Raw genomic sequence first — 26,110 nt, 5'->3', positions numbered from 1 at the left:
AGTGGAAAACAGCAGATGTTTTATCAACGTTATGAAATCAAGTTTTATGTTAAACTCGGGGAATCCGTGATTGTGACTTCTGAAAACTTAAAAAGGGCCAATGGGGACCATTCCTAGTCAAGAGCACAAGTTTCTCGCTGGTACAAACCTTTTCTACAAGGCCAAGGTCACGTTGAAGATGAACCGCGCTCAGTGATATCTTCAACTTCAAAAACAGACCAAACGTCGAAAATTCGCGTGCTATTCTTTCTCCAGGACAAGGTATCAGCCAAGTGTTTCACAAAGACATCCCTTAAAACATCAGGAAGAGGATGATTCGAGTGAGACCGGACATTTATAAACAAGTGGATGCTGCATTATGACAAAAACCCATGTCACACGGCCATTTCCATCGCGGTATTTTTGACCTTATAACGAAATCCTGTTGTTACACAGCCCCCTATTCACTTTAGCTGAGTTCTTATGACATTTTGTATTTTCCCCAGATCGAAAAATTCTTAAAATGACGTCATTCTGGGACTCTGGAGAACATTAAAAAGAATGTGACCGACATGCTTAATGCCTTGCCAGTTGAAGCACTTCAGTGCTGCTACCAAGGCTGGAACAACGACTCCACCGGTGTATAGCTGCCGTAAAGAACTAGTTTCAAGCTGGCTGTTGTGGCCGACCAGTTCTAGGCGCTTCAGCCCGGAACCGAGCGACCGCTACGGTCGCAGGTTCGAATCGTGCCTCGGGCACGTATGTGTGTAATGTCCTTAGGTTACTTAGGTCATTCTAAGGTAGTTCTAAATTCTAGGTGACTGATGACCTCAGATGTTTAGTCCCATGGTGCTCAGAGCCATTTGAACCATTTGAACTAGTTTCAAGGAAAAATATTGTTGTTAGATAAAAATGAAAACTTTGGTCGATAAAATATCAGTCTCATTACTTTTCTCACACAACTCATAGATCTCGAATGAATGTGGAGATAGAGATTCTAGACGCAATTTCCATTCTTGTACGAGATTTAAAGAACTAATGATGAAAAAGATACCTCGTCTTTTAAATTTCTTTTTGTTACGTGGATAAGACGTAATAGAATTAAAGCAACTATAAAATATGTTATGTGAAAAGATAATAAAAGAATAATTATTGTTACACATTTGTTTCGAAACTTAATTTTATTCCTTAACACTTCGAGTCCAATCTCTTGTACGGAAGGAGCCGCGGACCCAAAAGTATGAAAACCTCAAGTCTACACGCTGATTATTTTTATTCGGTACTCTAGTTAAAGACCATTGATTTGTGGCGTTATTAGCAGTACTGGTATGACTTATTACAATGGTCATTCGCACACTCGCTAGCTCTACCTTATAAATTATGTGAGATATGCATTCGTGCGTTAGCTGCCAAGCTTCACATTCGAGTTCACGTCACTGCCGCTACACCTCCGTTTATCGCTCCGCCTGTGCAGTTAGGAGACCTGTTAATCTGTTCGCGCCCTACTTACGACAGAGAAAAATTATCATTTAACACTCGATCTGTTCATGTTTGTAGCTTGTGCTGACATAGTTTATACTACAACAAATTCCATAAAATGAGGTTTAAGCACCAAGTGATTAGTGCTACGTTCTATACAAACGGGCGGTCTTGATTATGAGAATTCATATCGTTGAATTACGATTTTCGGTTCCGAATACGATGCATAATAGTTTTATAATATAGCTGTCGTTTACACAAGGAAGAGGACAAAAGATCTTCACGAGGCCCCACCTCCATGTAGTAGTCCCGGTAGCATCTGGACGGTAGCAACCGGAATGCGGGGCCAGATGCGAAAGGTGTCTCGGCTGAGGATCCACGGCGGGAACAGCTCGCTAACGGTGGCCCCACAGATTCACGGCTTCGTTTAAACCCAGGGAGTTGGGGGGCCAGGGGAGTTCGGTAAACTCATTCTAGTGCTCTTCGAACCACGCACGAACACTGCGAGCTGTGCGACACGTCGTATTGTCCTGCTGGTAAATGCCATCGTGGCGAGGAGGAACAGCCGCTTGTAGGGGTGGACATGGGCCTCTGGAGAGGTTCGTACTGCTTTTCATCCATTGTGTCTTGCAGAATGACGAGATCACCCAGCAGGTTCCCTCCATTCTGGATGTTTCCGGCGATTGGTGCGGGGTGTTTGTTTTCAGACGTGTTATGCGGTACACTCCAACGGACAACTGTCCGATGGAGCATAAAACGTGACTCAACTGAAAAGGTCACCTGTCAACACTCAGTCGACGTCGAGCTGGCGTTTTGGCTTGCTGATTCTAGCCTTCGTTGCCGATGAACGGCAGTCAGCATGGGGGCGCGAACCCGGGCCTGCTGCAGAGACTCACACGCAGCAACTTTTCGCTGAACGATCGTTGAGCGGATACTGTTCGTAGCCTCTTGGTTCATCAGGACGATCAGTTGCTCAACCGCTGCAGGCCTGTTCTTCCATATCTCCGCAGCCGTTTTTCAGGCTTGTCACCTATGGACCGTGATGCGTCACAGATGCCTCGACGCCGACTTTGGCTAGCGCCATTTTGCTATGCACGGTATACATTAACCACGGCGGTAAGAGAAGAGGTTACAGACGTAGCCGTTCAGGAAATGCTTCCGGAAAATCAGATAAATAGCTCCGTTTCAGCATTACGACAACCATTGCACTGTTGTACGCGTTCCCCCTCCCCCCCCCCCCCCCCTGACATGCCATATATAACCTCCAGTCCTAGTGCTGCCACCTGCCGTGTGTGAGCGGTTGTTGCAAGCTGACGTTGAACGTAGGCAATGGCCACATTAATGTGGCTGAACTGCACGCATAAACCCACATATAAAGCTGCATTATTCATTTTCACCAGAACTTGACCGCATTACATTAAAGGTACAGATAGGACACGAACAAAAGAGAACCTTTCAATTAATGAGGTAAGCAAGCATGTACTGGAGTTTCAGCCACCACTCAAACTGTCCACAACGCACATACTTTGCCCTGTTGTGGGGTATCTTACAAGCAAACGGATTTGTATACTAAGAACACTAAGGCCGCTTCCGAGCTTCTCTACAGCACATCCTTTTCTTTCTAAGATCGAAACTCAGCTTGCCAGTCATGCTAGCGTAAAAGTACCGGGTGTTTGATAGCTGTGAAAATTCTATGTCCGCGTTTGAGCCTCAATTCGGTACACTGCAGTACCAATCTAGAAATGTAGAACATTATCTGAGAGAGTTCGTTACATAGGTAATAGTAATAAACAATAGCATAATTTTGAGTATGTTCTTAGTTTAAAATTTGTATGAAAGAGGAAAAACAGAAAGTACAACACAAAACTTTTTATAATGTCAATCTACAAAGAAACTATATTTTCTTAATTTTGTAATACTTCATTTCCTTTTTTATGCGGCCAGGTTGGGGATTTTTTTCCACCCGTTGACCGTGTGTTTGTGTTGTCCTCGTCATTTCATCATTCATGAAATTCATCGTAAATGAAATTTGCGGGATTGTACTGGGTAACGACTGGAAATTTTGTACGGACGCTGATAACCGCGCAGTTAATCGCCCAATAAATCAAACACCATCATCATCCTTTTTTATGCTTCCATAATGCTTGACTTGACACACAAAGACAGGAAAATACGTATTTTACGAATAAAAGTACGTCCACTCTCTGTGTGGTTAATCTTGGAAATTCTTATGTAGGAGTTTTCGCTCAGAAGTACTTATCGGAAGAACATCAAATACGTCGACGGTCTTTGATTCGTAATATGAGCGAAAAATAGCTAGCTTATATCCTTCAACTAAGTTTCTATTCTATTTGGTTGCCAACATACGAGGGTGAGTCAAATGAAAACCTTAAATGTTTTTTTTTTTAAATATTATTTATTGTGCAGAAGTGGTACAAAGCTGTATCACTTTGCATCATAATCTCCCCCCCCCCCCCCCGCTCAATGCAAGTCCTCCAGCGCTTACAAAGTGCATAAATTCCTTTGGAAAAAAATTCTTTTGGTAGTCTGCGCAACCACTCATGCACAGCGTGGCGTACCTCTTCATCAGAACGGAACTTCTCTCCTCCCATTGCGCCTTTGAGTGGTCCAGACATATGGAAATCTCTTGGGGCAAGGTCTGATGAGTATGGTGGATTTCCGTTTCCGGTTGGTGGAAATGAACCTAGGTTTTGTCCCCAGTAAGGATTCTTGCAAGGAAGCCATCACCTTCTCGCTCAAAGCGCCGAAGAAGTTCTTCAAAAGCATCAACATGTCGTTCCCTCAATTTCAGGAGTCAGCTGGCGTGGCACCCATCTTGCAGACACTTTGTGAAACTGGAGCACATCATGCACAGTGTGGTGTGCTTCCCCATGTCGAATCTGTAAACAAGCTGCAATGTCATTCAGTGTCGCTCTGCGTTTTTCCTTCACTGTGGCTTCAACTGCTGCAATGTTCTGTGGAGTCACAACTCGTTGTGCCTGACCTGTACGAGGAGCACCGTCCACTGAAGTCACATCATTTGCCAACTTCCTACTCCATTAGTAAACATGCTGCTGTGACAAACATGCATCTCACCGTACTGAATCTTCATTCTTCGATGAATTTCAATAGGTTTCACACCTTCACTACGCAAAAACCGAGTAACATAACGCTGTTCTTCCCTGGTGCTAGCCGCAAATGTGGCGGCCATCTTTATACTGATACTGCGACGGTATGTGTGCATGTGCATTATGCTGCCACCTACAGGCCATTCTGCATGCTGTCTGTAGCAGGCTTGCCAACTTACAGGATAACAGCGCAAAATTTCGTTTTGTTATAAAAAATTTAAGGTTTTCATTTGACTCCTATAAGATGAAGCGTAAATTTGGAGAAACTTTTTATTATAACTGAGCAAAGGAGAATGATGCTGAAGATACTGTGCCCAGGGGCAAGACCAGAGAAAACTGTCTCTGAAAGGAAACGGAAACAGTGAAGAATTGGTATGACAGAAACAATTGATCCAAGGAAGAAAATAAAACCTTCTAACAAAACGCATTACATGGCTCGTATAATAGGTAAATACGTCCGATAACACAATAAAAACATTCTAATGAGGAAAGCTAATACATGACTGCGCCTTAGCAACCACAGTCGAAACAGTGACGACGTAAACTAGCTTTCAGGTCTGATGATTAAGTCGGTGTCTACACGGAGCCACGAAACCGCTTTGTACTTAATTCGCGGCTGTGCGCTCGAGAGCAGCCTCTCCGCAGTAGGCGAACAGGCGACTTGAGGAGCAAATTGCAGACGCGTTGACGGAGACGCCGCCGACAGAGGGAGTCGCAGGCATTCGAGGGCGTCGGCAGATCTGACGAATTGCCAGCCAAGCTGTGTGCACGCAGCAGTTTCCCTTCGCGGTCTCAGCACGCACGCCGAGAGCAGGCAGTCCGGCGCTCGATACTGCGGAAATTTCACCCTCCGTGTTGCACGACACTCCCAGAGTATAACGCTACGACAGTACACACATCACATAGTATACACCTGTTCATCGTTCTCCAAGCCAACAATTTTGGTTACGTAAATGTATACCACGTCCTCCACGTCAACATTTTTGGTTACGTAAATGGGTACCAAATTTGGCGTCTATTAGTATTTGTACCGGTTACATATGAATTTATTTTCTTTGTACTATTGTTAGCCAGTTGCATCAGAATAACCGCGTATAACATTTAATCATTATTAACGGTATAGCTTGTGCCACTTTATATTGTAATACAAGTTTTACTGAGGCTGCTGTAAATAAATACAAATACGAGACGCACTGCATACTTCTCTGTAACCAAATATGGTGCCGAAGGAATAAAAAAAGCGTAATTCAATGACGCGATCGATGCAATGCTACGACTTCGAAAGCAAAGCTGAGTTTTAACACGTACTGACAGAAAAGAAATTAAAGCTAAGCCTGAACGTAGACTCAGACCAGACTGACTCAAATAGCACTAGATTCCGCCTTATAAAGACCCGCACTCCAATATTACACAATGTTGGTTGCCTATTTATAGTTTGAAACTCACGTATGCTAAAACGTTCATTTCTAACTGGCAGTTAAAACAATAGTCAAGTTTGATCTAACGAATATCAGATGCGAGCAGTAGTTTTAAAAATAAACTGAAGCAGAATGAGAATTTCACTCTGCAGCGGAGTGTGCGCTGATATCAAACTTCCTGGCAGATTAATACTGTGTGCTGGACCGAGAATCGAACTCGGGACCTTTGCCTTTCGCGGGCAAGTGCTCTACCTTGTAATACAGTGAATCTAGTGAACTGAGACGGATCTGACAGCGCCAGATAACATGCCCTTAGTATTATACAGTCAGGTATCGACAAGCTGACACTTAATCTTGCTTTGTGGGATACATTTTTAACTGAGTGACTGAAACTCACTAGAAGGGCTGTTCCATCTGAAGATGTGTCGTCTATGAGGCTAGATGCGGCATACAGAACTTATGTAGACACAATATTGGAACAGTCCGTTTCAGAGAGATGATGTTAGTGGGCAGAAGACACTTGAACAGTACGTAGAGCAGATTGCAAAACAATTCAAAATTTCGAAATCAGCAGTGTCTACAATTTATCTTTAGTGTCGCAGACATAATGTTTCCACATACTTAACTGCCGCAACGGAACGATACGAAGTCTGCAGAGCTGTATGGAAATACCGACAACCTACTGTGAGTTCGGGTGAGGGCTGTTCGTTTCTCCATCATTGTGCGGAGACGGACGTAGCGCATGGGCTACACTATCTCCCATCACCCGTTTCCCGACTGTCTGACATGGAGCTAACGGCTGGCCTGATTCCGCGAAGACCGCCATGTCCTTCGTAACGACGGATGGGTATACAATAGTCTGATAGATCCCGATTTCAGTTACATCGAGCAGACAGGCGTATCGTAATGCTGCATGTGTCTCATTAAGATGTGCATTCGCGAGCCAATAATGCCTTGTTCAGGCAGGAGGCGGCTCATTTATGGTGTAAGATGTCCATTGGTCTTTCTACTGGAAGTAACATGCATAAGTGAATGTATTTCTATTGGTGACTGAGGATGATGCAATGGAAAATATTACATCAGTATTTACTTCATTTGCAGTCTAATAATTATAGCCATTAGGAGAAGAATTTTTTCGGGTTTGTCACTATCTCCAATTATGTGTGATAAGAAAAAAATTAAATGATCGTTTGGCATTGTTGGCCAGGAAACCCCAACCAGAGAAGTACCGCAGCCTGGTTGCACGTCTTATCTCAGATGTCGCTGCACTGGGCGACTTGCGTGTCGGTGATGATGAGGACAATAAAACACCCAGTCGGCAGAGAATATCTCCAACCCGCCGGGAACTGGACCCGGCCCCGCTGCATGGTACGTAAACACGTTACCATCCCGCTAACTTTATAATTTGATTTTATTAAAATATGGGATACATCTTTCGCTATAATCCATGGACTCCATGAAGTCACTTTGGTTCTTTTCACGAGCAGACAATGCCTCTCAATCTGGAAGTTGCATCGAGTGCAACGTCCTCTAAAGCCATTTACATAATTTGATGTAATTTGGCTCAATGGAGACGAAGTGACTGCAGCATGACTGCTCAGGAAATGATCTTCATTCGTCTTTTAAAAAGACAACTATAATCAACAATCACAGGAGGTGGAAGGCAGTGGTGTAATGCACGTGATGGCGTTCATAATCAGAGAGGTATTCTGTCCTCGATTTATCTCTTAGCTAAGCAAAGACATCCAGATAACATAGTTCCTTACGGGTGGTTAGTTGTTAACAGACTCTCTTGACATAATGCTCTTAGCAAAGGGTTGTATCGTCAGAAGTCTTGGACATGCCTGTTCTTGTGAGCAGAATAAAACTCAAACGGTCGCTACAGATGTGAAAGAAACCCACTAGAAAATAATTTGACCGTATCAACGAAAGTCCTAATAGTTCCTACGAATTACATACCTGGCTAGTGACCACTCATCCTGCTCAAGAAATTCTATAAACTACAATGGAAAATTCCTAATGATGGAGGAAAATGAAATCAAATTCGTCCTCCCAAAAAACTAAATTAAAACCTATAAAATCTATACACACAAATGTGAGCGACGTAATTTCCTTTATAACAGTATTGTCATTCTACAGAGGTTACCTACACTATGAAGCGAATCGACTAACTGGGATCAAAACAAAAATGTTTTATTCTGTCCCCTCGAAATGACGATGCACTCAGCACGCCGTCAGACCTCGACAAACTGACTCAGAAAATTTCTAAAGCTGTCGCTTGAGTGGGGACGGAGGACAGGCAATAGCCAACTCTGCAGTGCAGGGTTTTGCACAATCGGTTGGATGCTGGAAATGCCAGCACCAATTCCTCAAGACTCCCTTCAGTTTACTGTACAAAATTTGAACAAGAGTTCGGTGGATATTTCCACAGCTTCCCTATTATTCTGCCCGACCAAACACACGAAGTAGTTTTTAAAAAGACTACATTCAGCAGACAGTCCCACGGCTCAACAGTAAGAGCCAAGAAAGCTATTCTGATTTTACTTCCAGTGATCAACACATTCATACCGTGACCCTATCCGTGGTTAGAACTATCGATAAGACGTCCATAGCACGCTGATATAAAATGAAAAGGAAATAAAATCAATAAAATTGGTTCCATAGACAATCCTTCTCCCAGGCATGACTGTGCCGTACGCGAGTAAAGGAAATGCACTCTTCTGAATTCAATGAAGACAAATTAATCATTACTAGAAATAAAATTGATTAAATTTAGGACTAGAGGCCTTTCAATGGAATCAGGTGTGATCACATGGTTGCAATCAGGCCCTCTTGTCCATGACCAGAGAGAAAGGTAGTTTACACAGAAATTCACGCCGATCTGCTGGATCCCCTTCTGACAATAGACTACCCTGAGGCGATGACCTTTTCCAGCAGGACAATGCTTGAATTCGCCGTCCTTTTGTAGCAAGCAGGAGGTTTGATGAACCTACCCGTGAATTCTCAACAACGGCTTGGTCACCTACATCACCCGAACTGAACTCAGTCGACCATTTATCGGATGTTGTCGATACCCATATAGACTCCGTGAACCCAGCACATATGACAGAGGAACAATAGTTGGTAACACTGTAAGACTCATGGGTCAAGTATCATACAGGTTTCCCAGAACGATTTCAAGATCATTTAGGTCCCATGCCTCGACGTGTTACTCCAATTTCATGTCTCGCGAAAAAAAAAAAAATATCCCTGGGTAACTAAATTTAGCTCTGCATACGGCGATTTGAATAACGGTCTCCCCAAATGCGAGTTCAGTATTGTTCAGTTTTGTATTCAATAAGCCATTCGTAACCGCAACTAATGCTGTGAATAGTACATTTTATGAAAGAATATTAACTGAGTGTCAATAAGTAATCAGTCAATAAGAAGACAAGGGTATTCTTTAATGAGAGCTACATACTTAGTTTTCTATAAACATTTACCATCATAATTTATCGCTGTGTTATTATCCGATTACTGTTAACTGCTTCGACGATGAAATTGCTTGTAACTTACGACAGCCTGTTTTAGACGTTTCCAAACGTCAGTCATGTATCCTTATTTTATTATTTCTTTGATCCTACAACTCAAGGAACCCTTCTGAAGGCGGTGTCTGCAGATTAAATTAGAAATCTGCGTGCCTCTTCTTGAGATATAACTGAGTTGAAAGCCACAAAAAGTTTTTTCTTGTAAAAAATTACTTACTATATTTTCTTGTGATCCTACGAATAAATACGTCCATTGCCAGATATCGCTGCAAAAGAATCTCCCCGCCTGAAGACCTGAAAGCAGTTCTGAGTTTTCTACATGTAATTTTCCTAGCCGCGCCTTCCCATTTCTTAGTAATACGATTTACAAATGGGCAAAACATTGCTGTACGTGACCAACAACATTGAAGGTCCTGGCATACGAGATGTGTTTCTTTCTATTTCCGCTTTCATTTGCTTCGAGAAGCAGCTTTAGCCGCATTGTGAACGACTCAGTTTTGTAGGCAGACCTACGGAGCAATGGCTGTGGGCTGTAATCTCGACTCAGTTGCTATTACATAAACCCATTCCTTCCTACTGTTTCTCTGTGAGCAGACTACACATTAGGAGAACCACAACGACCATCAAGATAACTAACACGCACAACATGCGGCCAAGCGGTTGAGAATTAAGTACTTAGACTACCATTTACAGAAAACATTTTAGCAAGCCAGAATAATCTTAGTAGATCTGCAGCTGTGTACACGTCTCTCCCTGTAATTCTGTATTTCCAGAAACGCGACATTTCGTGTGCCTGTAACACCGTGTCACAAATGTATTCTGCATATTTCCTCGTTCTGTATTACGTACGACACGGGAGCTTTGTTTTCACTCGGTGGTAGTATGAATTTCTCAAACTTAAGAACTGATTGGTTTTGGCATGTAATGACACGTCTAAATCTCGGTGGTGAAACAGACAATAAGAACTATCCAATGATCAAGTAATAATTCATTTAATTTGATTTTGTTTTTGAAGCTACAATTAGAAGCACTAAATGACATCCAGGAAGAAGATTTCTAGCTTCGAACGTTAATTAAAATCACTCCACTGAACTAACCGGTTTCATTTCGTCTAATTTCATATAGAAGTAAAATTATATTGAAGGTTTTCATATTAAAACTATTATTTGTATTTGACATGGAATCTTTTGGAATGTTCTTACGCAGCAATGTGCTACAATAGTTGCTTCAATCCCCGTCCGTACAACTTCGAAAATAGCGGTTGCATTCATTATGCAGCACCTTTTAGTGTGTACTAAAGAAGCAGTTTTGTGTAGCAATAACTTACCAGGTTCATCAGTCCTGCAATGAATAAATTCAACACTACATGCCTTTACGTGTAGGCGTTTCATTGAATAAGTATTTAAAAAAAATTCTTGAACTATAAGTTTTAAACGTGCCGTTACTAAGCAAAAATTTTGGGTTGCGTGTTTTCTAGATAGCGATTGTAAGTAACGAATTAAACCTTGTGGCACTTCTCTGGCCAGAACTTAATACATAGGATTGTACACATTAAGTTACATGACAATAGTTTCCCCATCACTGCTAGACGTGTTAGAATTATGACAGCTCATCTTTTATGTACCCGATTATAGTGTTCGAACATGAAAAGACTTGTATCATCGCGATTAGGGATATTATTCCCGTTTACAATTGTACATCATGACTCCTCAGTTTCAGGTTGAACTGATATGTGTGACACTTCTTTCATAAGCAGTTAAGGCCCTTCATGTCTGTTCACGCTTTTATGTTTTCAGCACTGTGTTTCTGATTCTACTAACACTGCACTACGTATTACGCTCCATGGAATGCGATTTAAAAAAATTAAATAATAAAAAAACTATATTTTGCGTCTAAAACACGTAAATCTTTTCGTCTATGTTTACAAAGAAAAGTAAAAGTAATACATGAAAAATGAAAGATCTTGTATAATTTGAAGGTAGAAAAGCAAACAATGATCAATTCTGCTAGTTCAACAAGTATTTGTAAAATGTACGTTAGTCGTAGAGAGAGATAGGATTTACTATGCGTTGTACTTACATAGGCTAATAGGGGTGATCTCATTCTGCGCAGACGACTCTCTGTGAACAAATTAAAAGAGGCCTCGGTAATAATTACACTTTGATCATTTTCATAGTACAGAATTCAAAAATAATCTATCTGTTGATTTTTTTGTGGGTAAAAAATATTTGAATGTTGCTAAACATAGTGTCAGCTGCTGTATATCAATTTGCAGTAGTGTGCAGAAAAAAGCCTTTTTGCATGTTGCACGTTAGTGTTTAATTTTATTTATCCATGCACACACGTTTCGCCTTCTTAAAAATCCATCTTCAGTGGGTGTTCTGGACTACTGTGTGTTTCTTCGGGATAGTATATTGGTTATATATTTATTTAAAAGTTCATGGAATTTTTTTATAATTTAATTTAAAGGTGCTTACAGTAATGCGTGTGATTCATTATTTAAAACCTTGCAGCTTTCCCTCGTGTGGAAAACCGCTTGAAAGTTATTAATTTTCCGTGTTGCATCTGTGGTTTCAACTATCATTTTCGGTGTCTTGTAAGTGTAGCCAACTTTCCGATATTTACTTCCACTTTTTTATGTGACTGTATGTGTGTTGACGTAAGTGTGCATGTGTGTGTATTTTGGTATCTGCCATTGCAAAGCTCATTGATCTGCTTGGATCCCATATTTCGAACAACCTTTGCACTATGCACTGGTTTCGAAAGGGGGCCATTCTTCCATTACTGCGCCCTTCCGCCTAAAAAGAAAACGTCAACGAAATAAAAAGTACTACAAATGTTATCAAGTGTAGTTACTGAGTACAAGTCTGTTGATAATGTTGTTGTTGGCACTGAGGCCCTACAGTTCCCAAAGGAGGTAGTAAATTCGGTTGATGCCGCTGGTCTGCTGCCGTATCGCCGTTTACTCAGAGTGGAAGCACCAACCACGTTCTTTCAAAATCTTGATGCACGAAAACTTTGCAACGGAGCACGCCCGTGTGTTACGAAGACATTAGCCAATGTGACTGAGGCTGCCACATATCAAAAACGAAAGAGGGTTAAGCAATGTACATCGCGCGAAAGCCGCGTTTTGGAACACACCTCCCTTTGACTTTCCGGAGACAGCAATTTCCCGTACGACCTGTACTTTCAATTACTTTAAACAGGACACAGGGCAGTCTATTACATAGTATGAAGTGGATTTGTCATGATTCTGCCACGGACACCTACACGTCGTTTGCTCACCCCAGAATTTATGCATCTTAGAGCCTGGATGTATAAAGAAAAGTATTTTTTACAATTCAGTTAAATAGTCAGATGTGTATATTGCGTGCTACTTTCCGTAATGGGGATTATGTAACTGCCGCTGCAGATGTGCTCTTCAATATGTATACTTCTCTGTGTGAATACAGAGGGGTCCAGGAAACTGTAGACACTCATTCACATTTGATATATTTCGAACAAAATGACATCGTTGCAAATTTGCGTGGTATGTTAGTCCATTGTTTTCTCAACAGATCTTTGGACGTGGTATTCAGCAGATGCCAGTGCAGCAACGAATGAGGTAAATTTGTTCTTTGAGCAACTAAAAGCCATATTTAGATGGTACTACAGGAACGAAAGCATGATAGAGGTGCAATGATAATCGCATAATGTGTACGGAGCTCAGCCATTAACGCGTGCAACAATTTTTCTTATTCAGGATAAACTTTTGTGTCGTCTAGTCTGACGAGTTGCAATTGAGAGTGGGTGGTATTGTAAGCCGCCACTCCTGAAATTCCTGACTATTGCCCTTAGCCAGTGCTAGCGGTTGGGTGTCGTGAATGAATCAGCTGATTGATCCAAGGACTTTCGTATCGTTATAGGGTCCTAGTTAATATTTATTCCTCGACCTAGAGTTGTTCCATGGCGAGCGAAGAAATGTAAGAAAATCGATATGTGACCGGACTTTGTTGCGAGACAGAATAGCGAGAGGACGTGTATGAAGTATGTGCAATGAAACAGCCAATGTTAGCCGCCATGTTGTATAATTTGTGTTTTTTGAGATTCACAAGCGATATGTAACGTTAATGTGGAGTTTAGTAATTGCCATAATAAAGTCGGGTCATTTCAAAGGTAACTTTGCGAATTTATTTTTGATCAAAAGATTTTGTGATAAATTTTAATGCACGACAAGCTTGTACAGGACTTCGAACATTTGGTGGTCGATGTTTGCTGTAGAAACTGCTTCAGTAACACCGTCAAAAGCATAGAGAAAGATTATTCTGCTGAAACGAGCTCATTTCACTCGCAGAGAATCATCGAATGACCAAATGTGAATGGCAGTATCCCAATTCAAGAAGATCCTATAGAAGTTTTCTCTCTCTTACATTTCAAGAATTTTACAGGCGACCGTCGGAGGCGGCAGCTGCTTCTACCCCACGTGGGTAACTGGTCTACATGTACGAAATTACATATGCTTTGGGAGTAGTCGACGCAGCTTTTTCCTTCACAGCCATACAAACAGAGACACTACACACACTAGTTCAATAACAACGAGTTTAATATTACCAGCTTAAAAACATTAATTTCTTCTTTTGAGCCATAATATTATACCTCATAAGCTGCAAACATCGATTTTCCCTGCCGTCCGAGAGTTGTTTGGAACTGGAAGGTTTTATCTACAAGAAGATGGCGCTCAGCCTCACTACCACAGAGATGCCGGGGCCTACTTGGATTAAAATCTATCTGGACGATGGTTAGGTCGTAGAGGACCTGCTGAGTACCCTTCTATCTATGGCGAACCATGAAAAATGATCTTTCTCAGCAGAAGCCAGCTACACCGAATGAACTAAGAGTTACTATCGAGGGGTCCTGTGCGGTTATCGCACCACCAACACTGTCTGCCGTGGTTCGGATAATATGACGTCGTTTGGCTGCTAATGGAGGTCACTTTGAACACACAAAATAACCTTCCTCCCTGCAAGAATCGGTACGTCATTTTGTTCTGTTAATATTGACTGTCGAGTATTGTTTACATTTTTCTGTACCCACTGTAATTTCTACACTGTCGTCGAAATTGCACGGAAATGTAATTATCTCGATATGCTGCTGCAAAAAACGTTCTCATTATTCTATTACAATTACAGATTGAAATAAACAAATATTCCACATCTTCTGCACGGAGAGACGGAGGAGGAATACATGAACATAGAACACGAGAGGACGAAGTGTGTGCAATATATATGTTAAACACGGACATGGGCGACGACGTGGGGATATATATTAAGAAAGACCAGCTAATATTACAAGAAATGAATCACATATATAAACCAAAAGCAGGTAAAATAGTCCAATTAATTGACCAAATGAATAGGGCTGGTATACAAAGTGCTTGTTTAGTCACATTCACGTTGTCAGTTAATAGCGCTTTATCTCCCATTCTTTCGTATATGTGATTAGTTTATTGTAAAATTAGAACAATACCTGGTTTTTCTTATTATATATGCGTAATGTATAGACACACACACACACACACACACACGCACACACACACACACACACACACAAAGTCTTACAACAAAAGAGAAAATGCAAATATCAGAATGCTGGCAACACTTACAAATATAAATGACACGCTAAACACCGAAAATGGCAGTTGAAATGTATTGTTACGAAATCTTAATGATTAGTATCTTATCCATGCTCAGCAACTTTAGTCACATATGACGAAATAATAAGCAACCAGCTGCATAAAGGAAATTTAATTGCTTTACCAGTTTTGGACACTTAGTGCCCTTCTTCAATGTGAAATCATATCAACAATAAGATGCATACAGGAAAATGCCACGGTCAGTGGTTCATAATGTCTGCATAAAATTACTATCAGTGACTACACGAAAGGTCTAGGCTTCCAACAGGTCTTCCACATGTGGGAAAGCTGCATGGTTTTCAAGTAATGAACGAGAGGAATTAGGTATGTACCTTTAATTTTCATTTGAAAAACCTTCTACGATTCATTTTTTAAATTTTTAACCATTATTTGCCAAAGAAAAAGTCATGTAATGTTCTAGGGCTTCACTAAAGAGGCCTAGTTAGAATGGTCTTTTTGAGACCACTAATAATATAAAAATAATGTGCAACATGAACAAAGCGTTTTTCTTGGAAACTACTACAGTTTGTTAGTATTACATGTGAACTCAGTGGAAGATATTAGAGCATTCTACAATTGATTGTCATTAAAGGAAATCTCATTGATTCTGAATATAACTATAATGCTGTTTACGTCGCTTTTTAAAAATGGTTCAAATGGCTCTGAGCGCTATGGGACTTAACTCCTGAGGTCATCAGTTCAAATGGTTCAAATGGCTCTGAGCACTATGGGACTTAACATCTGTGGTCATCAGTCCCCTAGAACTTAGAACTACTTAAACCTAACCAACCGAAGGACATCACACACATCCACGCCCGAGGCAGGATTCGAACCTGCGACCGTAGCGGTTGCGCGGTTCCAGACTGTAGCGCCTAGAACCGCTTGGCCGCCTCGGTCGGCTGAGAAATTTCACCCGGACACACCAATGGAAATGTCATCTGGAAATTTCGCGAAAGTGAACGTCCAGTTGCGGTACTGGAGTGCAAATTACAGCATTAGTCGCTGCCGAACAGCAGTCAGCGATGATGCATGAACCAGGCGCCTCCTGCGGACGCCCAGCCGCCGTAACGTTCACATAATGGTCGTTAAGGGAACACTGTTCGTAACCCCTTTGTTCATCTGGCCCGTCAGTTACTCAACAGCTGCAGGTCTATTTCCCGTACACAATTCCACAGCTGTCGTTCAGCCCCGTCAGATATGGTCCGTGGCGCACCACAAGTGACTCGGCGCCGGTTTTGAGTAGCCCTATTATGTCATGCATACTGTACTTCAACCACAGCGGCACGTGAATAGTTTGCAAACTTCGCAGTTTCGAAAATTCATCCATCTATGGCCCAAAATCCATTAAATGTAAATGCCGTGTGACTAGAGCCTCCCGTGGGCTAGACCGTTCGCCATTTGCGACTCGTTCGATTTGACGCCACTTCGGCGACTTGGTCGTCGATTGGGTTGCAATAATGATGATAAGGACAACAGAACACCCGGTCCCTGAGAGGAGAAAACATCCGACCCACCCGGTAATCGAACTCGGTCTCTTAGGACTGACAGTCTGTCGCGCTGACCACTCAGCTACCGGCGACGGACCCAAAATCCATTGATCGTGTCCTTTTGGACGTCAGATAAATCGTTCCGTTTCCGCAGTGCGACGAAGACTGCACTGTTTTCCATGTGTCCCCCACACGCTTTACACACCCTCCATTACTAGTACTGTCACCTGCCGCCTGTGAGTGGTTATTGCACGTTGACAAACTTAGTCGGTTGTCACATTAATGTGACTGGGCCGTGTAGCTGCACTAAGTACATAGTAAACTGTTAAGGTTCACGCAAAAATTTATAGAAAACGATAAGAGACCTTCTGATCCTAGAACAAACATCACTGTCTACAGTACAGTGTCGGACTGGGTACAGCACGACCGGTTTATGGTACAGAGTCGTATTCCAAGCGCCACCCTGCAGTTAACCTGTGCACACGGATACAGATAATAATGGCGTAGTGTGTAGGATGGCTCTTTCACTCAATCTTGCTACATTTTCAAGTGCCAAGGATAGGGTGTCACACTCTGCAAGTCTCCATCATTCCTAAAATGTATGATGACGCGCTTTTGCGTTTCAGTTCTTGTAATGCTCTAAGAGTGTGCGGGAAGTGGGAGTCGTCACTCGGAGGAAACGATATATTTCATGGTAAAGTAATTCCATTCATTTTACAGGGTAACTGAAACTTTAATTTCATTTGTTGCTGTTCCACTAGCAATTTATACTAATAATGAGTGAAATTTATTGTTACTACTGAAAGCAAATCTAAATCGCTAATAATAACAGCATTAGACACGAGAAATTTAGCATGTAGCTAAAGGCTTTCTGAAAGAAGCGCAAGAACAATTTAAAGAGGGACGACCACATAAAACTGACCCCAGGTAAGTCAGACGACAGAGATCCATTAGAAGAATCCCCAAGAGCTGTAGTCCACCCACAAGGAGGTAGCTTACAAAACCCTCAATTGACCAATATCGCTCGTAAGTTTTGGGTACGTACGAGATACAATTGATCGAGAAAATAGAAAGCAGAGAGGCGCGTTTCGGGACAAGTATACGTAATAAGGGTGAAAGCATAACGCTCCTTCAACTCCAGTGGCAGACGCTACAAAAGAGGCGTTGGGCATCATGGTGTGGTTTCCGTTTAAAATTTCCACAGCGAATGTTCCTAGAAGACTTAACTGACATATTGCTTCCTTCTTAGTATGTACCTCGAAATGATCATGAAGGTAAAATTAGAAAGATTCGAGACCACAGAGAAGCTTACCAACATAACTGACTTATTGCCTCCTTCTTCGTATGTACCTCGAAATGATTATAAAGATAAAATTAGAAAGATTCGAGACCACACAGAAGCTTACCAACAATCGTTCTTCCCACAGATGTTTCACGACTGGAGCAGCAAAGTGGGAGGTGACAAATGTACAAGAAGTACTCTCCACTACACACCATAACGCTGCTTGCGGAGTATTGATGTAGATGTAACTGTAGATGTATTAAATAATACTTCCTGAAGAGCCTGTGTTAAAACTGGCTGGAGGCAAGAAAGACTTGAATCAGCAGTTGTCTTGTGACAGCCAGAGCGAGAGCACCAGCAGCAGCGAGTACTGTTTGTATAAAGCTTCCTAGTGGTGATGACATCGTTTCCGAGCCACCACAGGATGCCTCGCCTGTTGGGCCAGTGGCCGATTCTCCGGCAAGGTCCCGACAGTCACAGAGGGCGGGCCTATTAGTTATAGGGAGCTCCAACGTTAGGCGGGTTATGGAGCCCCTCAGGAAAATAGCGGGTAGGTCGGGGAAGAATGCCAGTGTGCACTCGGTGTGCTTGCCGGGGGGTCTCGTCCGTAATGTGGAGGAGGCCCTTCCGGCAGCTATTGAACGCACTGGGTGTGACCGGCTGCAGATAGTAGCACATGTCGGAACGAATGACGCCTGCCGCTTGGGTTCTGAGGCCATCCTTGGTTCCATCCGGCGGCTGGCTGATTTGGTGAAGACAACCAGCATCGCACGCGGAGTGCAAGCTGAGCTTAATATCTGCAGCATAGTGCCCAGAGTCGATCGCGGTCCTCTGGTTTGGAGCCGTGTGGAGGGTCTAAACCAGAGGCTCAGACGACTCTGCGACTATAATGGTTGCAAATTCATCGACCTCCGTTATTGGGTGGAGAACTGTAGGGCCCCCCCCTAGACAGGTCAGGCGTGCACTACACACCGGAAGCAGCTACTAGGGTAGCAGAGTACGTGTGGCGTGCACACGGGGGTTTTTTAGGTTAGAGGGACCCCCCTTGGGCGAAACGATAAAATACCTGACGGCTTACCAGAGAGGACATTATCATCGTTGATAAAGAACGTCCGTCCTCAGAGACCAAAAACAGGAAAAGTTAACGTAATATTGGTAAACTGCAGGAGTATCCAGGGCAAGGTTCCTGAATTAGTATCTCTTATTGAAGGAAATAGTGCGCATATAGTATTAGGAACGGAAAGTTGGTTAAAACCGGAAGTGAACAGTAACGAAATCCTAGACACAGAATGGAATATATACCGCAAGGATAGGATAAACGCCAATGGTGGAGGAGTATTTATAGCAGTAAAGAATTCAATAATATCCAGTGAAGTTATTAGCGAATGCGAATGTGAAATAATCTGGGTTAAGCTAAGTATCAAAGGTGGGTCAGATATGATAGTCGGATCCTTCTATAGACCACCTGCATCAGCAACCGTAGTAGTTGAGCGCCTCAGAGAGAACCTGCAGAACGTCGTGAAGAAGTTTCGTGATCATACTATTGTAATAGGGGGAGACTTCAATCTACCAGGTATAGAATGGGATAGTCACACAATCAGAACTGGAGCCAGGGACAGAGACTCTTGTGACATTATCCTGACTGCCTTGTCCGAGAATTACTTCGAGCAGATAGTTAGAGAACCAACTCGTGAAGCTAACGTTTTAGACCTCATAGCAACAAATAGACCGGAACTTTTCGACTCCGTGAATGTAGAAGAGGGTATCAGTGATCATAAGTCAGTGGTTGCATCAATGACTACAAGTGTAATAAGAAATGCCAAGAAAGGAAGGAAAATATATTTGCTTAACAAGAGTGATAGGGCACAAATCGCAGAATATCTGAGTGACCACCATCAAACGTTCATTTCTGAGGAAGAGGATGTGGAACAAAAATGGAAAAAATTCAGAAACATCGTCCAGTACGCCTTAGATAAGTTCGTACCGACTAAGGTCCAAAGCGAGGGGAAAGATCCACCGTGGTATAACAATCATGTACGAAAGGTACTACGGAAACAAAGAAAGCTTCATCATAGGTTTAAGAGTAGTCGAATCATAGCTGATAAGGAAAAGCTGAACGAAGCGAAAAAGAGCGTAAAGAGAGCAATGAGAGAAGCATTCAACGAATTCGAACATAAAACATTGGCAAACAATCTAAACAACAACCCTAAAAAGTTTTGGTCATATGTAAAATCGGTAAGCGGATCTAAATCCCCTATTCAGTCACTCGTTGACCACGATGGCACCGAAACAGAGGACGACCGAAGAAAGGCAGAAATACTGAATTCAGTGTTCCGAAACTGTTTCACTGCGGAAAATCGTAACACGGTCCCTGACTTCAGCCGTCGCACGGACGCCAAAATGGAAAATATTGAAATAAACGATATCGGAATTGAAAAACAACTGCTATCACTTAGTAGCGGAAAAGCATCCGGACCAGACGAGATACCCTTAAGATTCTACAGTGATTATGCTAAAGAACTTGCCCCCTTTCTATCAGCAATTTATCGTAGATCGCTGGAAGAACGTAAAGTACCTAGCGACTGGAAGAAAGCGCAGGTCGTTCCCATTTTCAAGAAGGGTCATAAATCAGATGCGAATAATTACAGGCCTATTTCGCTTACGTCAATCTGTTGTAGAATAATGGAACATGTTTTGTGTTCTCGTATTATGACGTTCTTAGATAATACAAATCTCCTTCATCATAACCAACATGGATTCCGCAAACAGAGATCATGTGAAACTCAGCTCGCCCTATTTGCCCAAGAAATTCACAGTGCCGTAGACACTGGCGAGCAGATTGATGCCGTATTCCTGGACTTCAGGAAGGCATTTGATACGGTTCCGCACTTACGTTTAGTGAAAAAAATACGAGCTTACGGAATATCGGACCAGGTTTGTGATTGGATTCAGGATTTCCTAGAAGAAAGAACACAACATGTAATTCTTAACGGTTCAATATCTGCAGATGTAGAGGTAATTTCGGGAGTACCGCAAGGAAGCGTGATAGGACCTTTATTGTTTACAATATACATAAATGACTTAGTTGACAACATCGGTAGCTCCGTGAGGCTATTTGCAGATGACACGGTTGTCTACAAGAAAGTAGCAACATCAGAAGACTCGTACGTACTCCAGGAAGACCTGCAGAGGATTAATGCATGGTGCGACAGCTGGCAGCTTTCCCTAAACGTAGATAAATGTAATATAATGCGCATACATAGGGGCAGAAATCTATTCCAGTACGATTATGCCATAGGTGGTAAATCATTGGAAGCGGTAACGACCGTAAAATACTTAGGAGTTACTATCCGGAGCGATCTGAAGTGGAATGATCACATAAAACAAATAGTGGGAAAAGCAGGCGCCAGGTTGAGATTCATAGGAAGAATTCTAAGAAAATGTGACTCATCGACGAAAGAAGTAGCTTACAAAACGCTTGTTCGTCCGATTCTTGAGTATTGCTCATCAGTATGGGACCCTTACCAGGTTGGATTAATAGAAGAGATAGACATCATCCAGCGAAAAGCAGCGCGATTCGTCATGGGGACATTTAGTCAGCGCGAGAGCGTTACGGAGATGCTGAACAAGCTCCAGTGGCGGACACTTCAAGAAAGGCGTTACGCAATACGGAGAGGTTTATTATCGAAATTACGAGAGAGCACATTCCGGGAAGAGATGGGCAACATATTACTACCGCCCAAATATATCTCGCGTAATGATCACAACGAAAAGATCCGAGAAATTAGAGCAAATACGGAGACTTACAAGCAGTCGTTCTTCCCACGCACAATTCGTGAATGGAACAGGGAAGGGGGGATCAGATAGTGGTACAATAAGTACCCTCCGCCACACACCGTAAGGTGGCTCGCGGAGTATAGATGTAGATGTAGATGTAAGATTTATGCGCAGTGGATATTGGTAATGTCAATTGAGTGTGACGCTCATGTTCCTATGAGTAATAATCGCTTGAAGGCTCATTGAAGTGTTATAACAGTGTGTGCCGTGCGCCCGCGTTTAATTTTGCGTAATTCCCGCGGATCTGCAATGCCTCTGGCCACAAGAGCGCATGGAGCATTACTGCCGCCGGTAGAGGGCAGCCGGAGGAGAAGGTCATTAAGGGCCGCGGCGACCTGGAGAAAAGGAGAGAGTGACACGGGCGGCGAAGAGTGCAAGTGAGGTGGCATGTTGTTGCGGCAAAGCGTCTGCCGTGGTCCATTGGCAAGAGTGGTGCCTTTGCCCACTGCGGGTTTTGGCTGGGCCGAGTGTTTTTCGGAGCAGTAAACATTGCTCGTTAAAAGCTACTTCGGCAGGACGCTCAATATTCGGCGTGTTCAAATGGTTCAAATGCCTCTGAGCACTATGGGACTCAACATCTTAGGTCATAAGTCCCCTAGAACTTAGAACTACTTAAACCTAACTAACCTAAGTACATCACACTCACCCATGCCCGAGGCAGGATTCGAACCGGCGACCGTAGCAGTCCCGCGGTTCCGGACTGCAGCGCCAGAACCGCACGGCCACCGCGGACGGCTTCGGCGTGTCCTTTGATATTGAAGTGGGAAGCAGTTTGGGACCATTGTGGTGCCGGGTTGGAGTCCGGTTCTTACCCTTGCAAGTACTGGACGTGGAGGCGTCTGCTGGATGATACTCGTGGGTTTCCGACTACGAGTAATCTTCCTCACATCCTTCTCTGTGCTCTCTAAGCAAGCGATTTTACCAAATCACGTTCTGCAGGTCACTCTGTGTCGCGGGGTGACTATTTTGACTCCGTACCCTGGTTTCCTTATTAATGAAGATTTTGTCTGCTTCTACTTGAGATTAGTTCTGTCAGTGTGGGTGGGCATGTGGCTGTCATTATTCCAAACTGATTTTAGAATCTAAGGGTATAGAATGCAGATGTACTTCTTATGACTTAATAGTACTTTATAGTCAGTGAAGATTGTTTAATCTAGCTACCTTATTTCTGAGGCATGTCTATAATTACTTGTTGGCTAGTATCACGAGCCCGAGCTGTTTACTAAATTGTTTGCATCTACAAAAAGAAGGAAAAAAAAGTCCCTCAGTAGTCAGATCAAAGTTTCCTGCACAACGTTCGTACTTTTCTGCATTTGTAGTATGTTTTATTTTTAGTAAATAATTGAGTTGTCTCTGTGTTACAGAATAGGTGGTTGTATCTCTTGGTAAGTGTGGTCTACTTGAAGTGGTCTGTATACCATGACTGAAATTTTTAATGAAGGTTTCTAGTACTGTGGTAGCGCCAACCGCCGTCCTGTGTTAGTAGAGAACGAGGAATTATTGCTACTGGCGTTGCCTCTGCCACCGCCTCTATCATCATAAATTTGAACCACATTTGTCAGTCGTTCTGTCTACTCCAAAGGTAATGCAATTTTGATAATTACTGGCAATAGCCATTACTGCCCGTAGCCAGTCAGTCATATTTGTGACATATTCATTTGATCATATATTTTGCTATTTATATTGTATTTTTACCTCATTTAATATTATTTACTAAAAGGAAGTGATTGTATGCTGTAGCCGTTTTGAGGTGTTTCCTACCAATTGCGTTATTGAAATTGAGTCTTTTCAGTTCTGGAGGTGATTAGTTAATGTTATACATAGATTTTTGTTGTTTAAAAAGTAAATTCATTAGTGTTTTTAGAAACGTTAATAAATTCAATATGGCTCAGTACCTTGTCATCCAACACCAGCTCTATACTGCATTTCTCAGTGAATAATAATTGTATTGTAACGTAGTATGTGCACATTTTCTTGAAGTGCTCGAGGTCGTTTGTTAAGAAATAATTAGGTTTTCAGTCGAGAAGAGATTTCATTGTTTCTCGTTCTTACTTGAAGTATATGTAAATACAAAATATGATTAAATACAATGCATTACCCTGCAAAGATGCAAACATCGCAATCGCAAATATCTACAATATGCTGATAAACGGACTAGTGGAATTGTTATGTTATCTCGTAAACAGAATCTCATCAGACCTTGTAGTGGCCGTCGGGGTGAGACACGAGGGAAGCTTGTCCAAGACACGTAATACATAGCCTCTGATCGTGTTTAGCAGTACGACACGTGAGGTATTTAAGCTCAAGGACTGTACAGGGTACAGTCTTTTCATGCACAACGAAATCGCGCCGCATCTGTGGGTCCCCATGCAGCCGGGGAAATTGGCCACTGTTAGTGTTCGTAGGAAGTGGTATAGTGATTATGAGCATTACAGCAGCCACTAGTTCAATACCGAACAGCAACACCTGGAGAACAGCCATAATACCCTGTACCACGTCCTCGTTATAGCGTACATCAGCTATCACTCACTTGCGACACCTCTGGTAACCGTACGTCACATACTACAGTTATTGGGATCATCGAAGGATCACAACAGGATTGTACAGACGTGTGGAGGACATAAGAATACTTGCGCCATTTGTTTTTACGCGAGCTATACATGGCTGCGAGGCATGTATTGTCCCAGTTTTTATATGTCGATCTCCATGCAGCTGTTTCCTATATGGCTACTTATCGTTTTTGTTGTATGCATTTCTTGAGGGTTTCTATACCCGACATCCTTGACACCTAATATTATAACAATTAATGCTCATGTACAAAACAGTTTGTTGTTACCGCTCGGCGTAATGCTTTAGAAAATTTTATTACGTACTATATTTTCGTTTTCATTCCTATTTCTTTATGTACTTATGTTTTGCTTGCACCATCTCACTAACATAATCTCGCGAGTGTTTGAGTTCCTGCCCTAACTTTTTACGATACCTTTTATTATTTCTATTTTAACGCACGTTTTTAAAGTTTTTCCTTCACTTGTTTTATATGAGTAACTTGGATGAAAGTTTGACTTGATGTAACTGCTCTAGAGTTCTTATTCTCACCTATCTTTCGAGGGTTTGAGTTCTTGTCCTATTTTATGATTGCATTTATTACTTCTCTTTTACTGTATCTTTTTAATTTTTTCCTTCACTCGTTTATTTGTGTGATTTTTTGTGAAGGTTTGAATTTATGTAACTATTCTGGAATTTCCATGCTGTTTCTCTGTCAGTTTACAAGTGTGTCCCTTTTTTCTGGGTATTTTTATATACTCGTTAATTTCTGTTCTTCGTTTATTTTATGATTTATTCTTTTTATCTTTTGTAAATCTTCAATTTTGTATACTACATTTCTTTAAAAAAGCAAAAAGCAAAACTGATTATCTCCTTGTGGTGCAAGGTTTTTTTTCATCACGACTTCTCTGGTGCCTTAAACTCTCTTTCCAGTTAGTGTGTTTCGCTAGTCAGTGTGCCATTACGGCTTTCTGTGTTAGTTACAGGTACTGTCCTTATACATCTGATCACCAAGACATTTAATTTTAACGAGACATGTAGTTTCATAGCCCGCCAGGTTAGCCGAGAACGCTAATGCGCTGCTTCCTGGACTCGGGTAGGCCCGCCGGCCACGAACCGAATCCGCACGGCGGCTTAACGATGCAGGTCGGCGTGCCGGCCAGCCTGGATGTGGTTTTCAGGCAGTTTGCCTCATCCCACTAGGTGAATACCGGGCTGGTCACCACGTCCCGCCTCGCAGACATCTGAACACATTCGCAATATTCCATGGATTACACTAGACACAGACAGTTGGGGTACACAAATTCCGTCCCGGAGGGTATAGGGTGGCGGCAGGAAGGGCATCCGGCCACCCCTTCAATTAACCTTGCCAAATCCGCTTAACCATGCCGACCCTGCGTCATTGCGGGAAAAACGAAGCAAAAGAAATAACGAAAGACTTGTAGTATCATACCCTTGTACATTATTTCTGCAGATGCATTTGCTTTAATTTGCTGTGTATTTCTGGACTGCAGAGCAGGCCAGTGTGGCCGAGCGGTTCTAGGCGCTTCAGTCTGGAACCGCGCGACCGCTACGGTCGCAGGTTCGAATCCTGCCTCGGGCATGGATGTGTGTCATTTCCTTAGGTTAGTTAGGTTTAAGTAGTTCTAAGTTCTAGGGGACTGATGACCTCAGCAGTTAAGTCCCATAGTGCTCAGAGCCATTTGAACCATTTTTCTGGACTGCAGACAATCTGATTATGGTTTGTACTTGAAA

The 26,110-nt window shown here is 42.4% G+C and overlaps 1 protein-coding gene across 1 annotated transcript in view; it reads right to left on the bottom strand.

The window, feature by feature from the left end:
- Positions 1-26,110, bottom strand: part of LOC126191126 (sex peptide receptor) — a 456,047-nt gene that overhangs the window by 280,435 nt on the left and 149,502 nt on the right. Inside the window, exon 2 of the mRNA XM_049931875.1 lies at positions 11,611-11,651. The gene's annotated coding sequence lies outside the window, so the exon portion shown is untranslated. The remainder of the gene's footprint in view (positions 1-11,610; positions 11,652-26,110) is intronic.

This window comes from Schistocerca cancellata, chromosome 6 (assembly GCF_023864275.1).
Source record: "Schistocerca cancellata isolate TAMUIC-IGC-003103 chromosome 6, iqSchCanc2.1, whole genome shotgun sequence".
Classification (NCBI taxonomy): Eukaryota; Metazoa; Arthropoda; class Insecta; order Orthoptera; family Acrididae; genus Schistocerca; species Schistocerca cancellata.
Note: the sequence above shows the minus strand (reverse complement) of the source record. Positions and strands in the feature narration are given on the sequence as shown.